Raw genomic sequence first — 6,873 nt, forward strand, 5'->3', positions numbered from 1 at the left:
GATGAGTGCTGTGGGCTCTCCTTCAGCCAACAGCCTTTAAGATACCAGCACACTCTGGGCATGGGTCTCTCAGATGCTGGATTCATTTCCAGTTCTCAGAGCTGGCAGAGGACTGTGGAGCACTACCCTTTCTGTGACTTTATCTCCAGATAAATAAACCTTTGTTATACTCCATTCCGGGCTATTGTGGAGCTCTTTTGTACATCAACAAGTAAGGAAATAAATAACAGAGTTGGCAAGATGGCTCAGAAGGATAGGCCTGTCCAAACATGACTGCTGGCTTTGATCCCCAGAACCTACATAAAAGTAGGAGAGACCTGACTCCTGCAAGCTGTCCTCTCACCTCCACATGCAAACACAAACATACAATAAATAAATATCTTTAAACTTTTCAAGGTGGGAGATTCCAGAAGAATACCACCAACACCCCAGTTGAACTCCTCTGGTGTCATCTACACACACACATGAGAAGGAGAGAGAGAGAGAGAGAGAGAGAGAGAGAGAGAGAGAGAGCGCAAACATTAAAAGCACACTAACACGTCTATAAACCCAAATGTCCTCACAGATCTCTGAGGCACCAACCACAACACATTATGACCCCAGCTGTTAATTTACTAAATTCAGGGGCCTGCTTGAGTATGGTGGAACACTCCTCAATCCCAGCACTGCAGAGGCAGAGAAGGGTAGACTTCTGTTGGTTTGAAGCCAGCCTGACCTACACAGGGAGTGGCAGAATAGCCAGGACTCCATATTGAAACCTTATCTTTGGAGGGGGGGAGTTTAAGAGGTTGGGGTGTGGCTCAGTGGTAGAGCCCCTGCCTAGAATCCCTCAGTGAGGGGCAAGAGCTAGTTCCAGGACAGGTTTTAAAACTACAGGAAACTAATAAAGAAAAAGAAAAGAAAAAAAAGTTTAAGGAGTCCATATTTTCAAAACGAACTTTTTAAAAAATATGTTATTTATTTTATGAATATGTGTGAGGGTCTGCATCGAGTTTATGTGCACTGCATGAGTGCTGGAGTCCACAGAGGCCAGAAGAAGGTGCTGGATGCTCTGGGATTGGATTTATAGGCAGTTGTGAGTCACTGTGTGGGTCCTCTGCAAGAGCAGTAAGCACTCAATTTGAGCCATTCTCCAGTCCCTCAAAATCAAATTTAAATGAAAGAAAAAAGCACACACCTGTAATCCAGCACCTCCAAGGCAAAGGCAGGAGGAGACCTCTGAGCTAAAGACTACCCAGAGCTACGTACTCAGACTCTATCTCAAAACAAACGAAAACAGTTTGTTTTGGATAGCTATACTGTCATGGTGGACCACTAGCAGCAGTAAGGACAGAAACAGGAAGGGAGATTATGGATTCTTCAGTACGAGATCACAGACAGACCTTAGCCCTCTTAGCAAACCGATACCTTCCTCAGTGACACTACCCCAGCATGGCAGAAGTAAACCAAACTAGATGAGAAACAGCCAGGCCCAAAGCTGGAATGCAAAAGCAGGCTCTGACAAGAGACATCTGGCGGAAGCCAGTCTCCATATTTCTGCAGGGATGTGGGCCAGTGAGTGACCACCTCTGAGCACAGAATTTATCACCTGCAAAATGGACATAAAGAGCCAGGTCAGGAAGCTGGTGAGCTGGCTCAGCAGGCAAAAGCACTTGCTACCAAGTCTGACCATCTTAGTTTGATCCCTGGGAGTTAGCTCCCATAAGCTGGTCTTTGATTGCCACGTGTGCACCATGGCACATGTATTCCCCAACCATAAATAAGTGGATAATGTAATAAAAAGAATTTCCAAGAGGTAAGCACAGTGACACATGCCTAATAGTCCCAGCACTCAGAAAGCAGAGAAGGAGGATTCAGATTTTGAGGACAAACTGATCATAGAGCAAGACCCAATTTCAACACACACACAAAGACAGAGGTGCCCTTACCACCCAGCGGGCCTGTACCACCTCTGCCAAGAACACAGCAAGAATCCTTCCAGTCCTCCAGCATCCCCGAGACAGGCTCCACCAACCTCACACTCTCCCTGCTTTAACCATTCTGGAACAAATTGCTTTACTGTGGGGTTCTCAGCTGGAAGGCAGTGTGCCTCGGAATTAAATGACACAGCACAGCTGAAAATAGCTGGTGAAAATAAAACACTCAATAAATGCCACTGACTTCCTTTCAGATTTATTACCCTCCAGTCCAAAAACATTTTGTGAAGCCACCAACAAAAACTTGGAAAGTGTTCCCCCAGAAGCCATGACTGGGGCTCTGCCTGCTTCTGAGATGAGCTTCTTGGGACACTCAGTCTGAAAGATCATGAGCTCAAATCCAATCTGGGATAGATACAGTGAACTCAAGGCCAGTCCTGTCTCAAGAAGTAGAAAGTGGGCTGGGAAGTGTAGCTCAGGTAGAATGCTAACTTAGAATCCCCCAGTGAGCGGTTGGAGGGACACAGCTCAGTGGCACCCCACCCACCTGGCATGCACAAATAAATGTCCTCCGCAGCAGAGATTTTTGTGAGTGCTCACTTCCAATGCTGGGAATACCTTCTAATGACATGGAAGTCTAAGAGACTCGCAGGCTTCTCCTCTCCAGAGACCTCCCTACCCCAAGAGCATTAGAGCCACCGTAGAAGAGCTAAGCAGACACAGGGCAAGCAGGTACAGTGGACCGAATGAGAGTGGCCCCCACAGGCTCATATCTTTAAATACTTGGTCCTCAGTTGGTGGAACTATCTGGAAAGGATTGGGGGGTATAGCCTTATTGGAGGAGGCATGTCACTTTGTGGGCTTTGAGATTTCAAAAGCCCAAGCCATTCCAGTCAGCCCTCTCTGCTCATGGTTGTGTCCCAAGATAGGAAGTGTCAGCTACTGCTCCAGCACCACTCCTTCCAACCTGCTGCAATGTTCCCCACCATGATCGTCACGAATCCCCTCTGAAACCGTAGACTCCAATCAAATGCTGCTTCTGTAACTTGCCTTGGTCATGGTTTTTGTTACAACAACAGAAAAGTAACTAAGACAAGGTACAATAAAAGGGAGCCATCCCATAGGCAGTATAAAGCCATGTGCTCCTACACACACAGACACACACACACACAGACACACACACACACACCCCTGACAAACAGGAACTGGAAACAGACAAGTAAAGCTCAAGATGTTGTGGTTCTACAAGTCAGGTACCCACTGTGGAGAAAGTAATGACTCCAGCCAGGCACTGCAGTCACGCCTGAAATCCCAGCATCTAGGAGGTTGAAACAATGAAGTTTATGAGTTCCTGGCCAGCCTGAGCTACAAAATGAATTTGAGGCCAGCCTTGACTACATAGAGACCTTGTCTTAAAAATAACAAAAGTAATGAAAACAACACACACACGCACATGCAGTTCTTGTCCACAAGGGTCTTCCTGCTGAATGTTTATTTAGACAGTAACGTGGTAATCGAGGAGTTCAAAAGGGCCGGCAGGAGCAAACAGGATCTTCCTTGTAAAGGGTGACATAACCCTCTCTGTCCCTTACTGAGGCAACCCTTTCGTAAATGCTGAAAGCAGCACATCAGTCCCAGGCCAAAAGACTTCCTGGAAAGTGGACGGTATACACAAGGACAGGCAAGCAGCTCATTGGCAGTCCCCTGCACCTACTGCTGCTAGGAGGCCAAGTCCAGCCCAGCTCAGGACCACACTACTCCAGACCAATGGAGGGGCTGCTAGAGACATCCCCAACTCCACGTTTGAAGGACAGACAACCTTTACCACAGAAAGCTCTCTTAGAATCATCACAAGCACCATGTGGCTGTTTCCTGACCATCACTGTCTTGACACAGAGCAGCTGCCTGACACTCAGCCTACTGACATCGTTCCATGTGGGGAGAGAAACTCAAAAAGCTCAGGAGTCTTCAGGATCCTCACCAAAGTCCTTCCTCCCCAGGATCCCAAACGCTAAGACTCGGACTTGCTGGTGTAGCCCATGGGTTTTTTGTGCTTCTGTAACTAACCCCAAAAAACTCAACCAATTCAGCAAGCAGGGCTTGGATGGAATCATTCTTTTGGTCCATCAGTGCCATCTGGGTTAGGCATGGTGGCACGTGTCTTTAATCCCAGCATTTAAGAGGCAGAGACAGGTGGATCTCTGTGAGATGGAGGCCAGCCTGGGATACATAGTTCCACGACAGCCAGGGCTATGACCCTGTCTCAAAAATAACCAAATAAAAAGAAGTTCCTAGTTCCCACATCTGCCCTAGGAAAAGGCACTCGGTGTTTGTTCTCAGAGAGACTGTGAGGTTCTTCTGTTTCGCTTGGTGGGAGAAGGAATTGACTGCACCTTACTGCAGACTCCAAGTTTAGCGCTATACCACTCTAGAGTGCAAACCTAAGCTGTTAGCTGACCACAACAGAAATAAGGAAGGCCAGTGACAGATGGCAGGGTCCCAGAGCTCACAACTCCAAAATGGGTTGCATTTAGAATCACCAGGTAGGCTTGTTCACACACGGACGGCTGCCCCCATCTGCATTCCACCTACCCAGATTCCTAGCCTACAGGCCTAGGAAGGACCTAGGAACATGCATTTCACATAAATTCCTAGGCATTTTGCTGGCCTCAGGGCCATAGATTGACAACCAGTGTCAAGGATAAGACCATGCCTATACACTCTCCCCACATTTAACAGTAGGTGCTCCTAAACCATTCTGTAGTTATTTTCCAGAACAGGGAAAATAAACAGCAGCATGTCAGAGTACAATTGCATGAAAATGAAATGAAATAGCCGGGTGGTAGTGGCGCACGCCTTTAGTCCCAGCACTTGGGAGGCAGAGGCAGGCGGATCTCTGTGGTTCGAGGCCAGCCTAGTCTACAAGAGCTAGTTCCAGGATAGGCTCCAAAACTACAGAGAAAACCTGTTCAAAAAACCCCCAGTGAGGGGCTGGGGTGTGGCTCAGTGGTAGAGCTTCTGCCTAGAATCCCCCAGTGAGGGGCTGGGGTGTGGTTCAGTGGCAGAGCCCCTGCCTAGAATCTCCCAGTAAGGGGCTGGGGTGTGGCTCAGCTCAGTGGTAGAGCACTTGTACTGAAGATCTTGAGTTTACTATCAGCCTTGGCCACTGTTGGGCCACATGAGGCCCAGTGTAATTTCCTGAGCCTAACTTGAGTTGGTGTGAGGTCTAGTGTAACTTCTTCTTTTTTTTTTTTGTTTTTTTTTTTGTTTTTGTTTTTGTTTTTCGAGACAGGGTTTCTCTGTGGCTTTGGAGCCTGTCCTGGATCTAGCTCTGTAGACCAGGCTGGTCTCGAACTCACAGAGATCCGCCTGCCTCTGCCTCCCGAGTGCTGTAACTTCTGAGCTTAGCTAGAGTTTGGAGACCTGTCTCTGACTACCAACCTAGACCCGCCTCCACCCAGCTACCTCTAGTGTGGCAGAATATTATTGGCCCTTGTTCCTTACTCCGCCTTAACCTATCCCAAGCTTCTCCACCCCTATCACAACCCTATATAAGTCCCTGCTTGATAACATTAAATGAGATCCTGCTTTGACAGACTCCAGACTCAGTGGGTGTTTCTCCCTGGTGTCCAGGAGGGAGGGCTGAGTCACAACACTCACTATCATGCTCAGCCACAGGGAGAGTCCAGCAGGTCTGGCTCTGCCCCCCCCTTCTGCCACAGAACCCAGTGGATTAGTGTCCCATGTGAGGAACTTAGTTCAGTGTGAAGAAGCTCCACACTCCACAAGAATTCTTCTTGTGTGAAGAACGGAAGAATTGCTGATGGGTCAATCAGTCTGCGGGTAAGTGTACCCCCATTAAAAATGGGGCAGTTCTTTACTAAACAAAATCCTGCTTTGGAACTTAGTTCAGTGTACCTGCCCCTAGACCCCTTTTACAGCGCCCCTTGGCCCTCAAGGGGTCCTTGACCTCCAGATCCCCCATAAACCCCTTTCCAGCACTCTCTGCCCCGCCGCTTTGCTGCCAGAGGGACCCGCCCTATAGGGGAGTCCCCTCTGTCCCCCAATTCAGATTGGGGAGGGAGCATTAGGAGGAGAAGTGGCTGCTTCAGGATTCCGAGGCTTCTTCCAGAGCCACAGAGGGAGAAACGGCACACCGGTTTCCTGTAATAAATGTTGCACTGGTTTCTCTTCACTTCTTCAAGGTTCTTTTATCCTCCTCAGTTCCTCAGCCAACCAGGACTGAAGTCCTAGAAGCCAGAAAGTCTGCGTCTCAGGAAAGGCAGGTGTAAGGAAGACCTACAGGATGTCTTGATAGGATCAACGCTTCTTGGTGTAGGTCACAAGACCTAGTAGTACTACTAGTACTGCCACAATGAAAAACCCATGGGTGAATGTCTGCCACCCCGATAGAGGATTTTAACCTGCCCCCCTAGATGCTATGTTTCACCCAGCAGGCCAGGCCAGCCTCCTTTCCAGCCTCCACATTCAGGGTTGCTCGGAGAGACCATGTCTCATCAGCATTGGGCAGGATGTCACTTCTGAGGACCATTTTGTTCCTGCTCACCCTGCATCCACATCACCACACAGGCTTTGGGTAGAAGCCGGAGACATGAAACACCAACTGCTGATGGCCATGTCTAGGACTGAGGCCACTGGACAACCAGGCCACAGACTTCTCTGAAGCAGGGGACTTGCTGCGGCAAGAGGGCCCTGGGCTTTTGGATCCAGAATACTTAGCAGCTGAGACTCAAGAATTAGATGACTTCAGGGCACGGCATTCGCTATGGTACAGGACAGTCATCTTGGGCATAATGGTATTTTTCAGGTCCACATGCAATAAAAACATCATCATCATGAAAAAAAAGCTTGCAGACGAGTAGCCTTGTCAGACCTGGCTTCCTCTGCTTGGCAGGCACCACTCTCGGGCCCACTCTCATCAGTAACTCTTGTCAAT

General features: G+C 48.5%; 1 protein-coding gene across 1 annotated transcript in view; it reads right to left on the minus strand.

Annotated features, from left to right (window-relative positions):
- The window catches only part of Snx8 (sorting nexin 8), a 59,938-nt gene that overhangs the window by 28,178 nt on the left and 24,887 nt on the right, over window positions 1-6,873 (minus strand). The window lies entirely within an intron of this gene.

The sequence above is a fragment of the Microtus ochrogaster genome, unplaced genomic scaffold (genome assembly GCF_000317375.1).
Source record: "Microtus ochrogaster isolate Prairie Vole_2 unplaced genomic scaffold, MicOch1.0 UNK27, whole genome shotgun sequence".
Classification (NCBI taxonomy): domain Eukaryota; kingdom Metazoa; phylum Chordata; class Mammalia; order Rodentia; family Cricetidae; genus Microtus; species Microtus ochrogaster.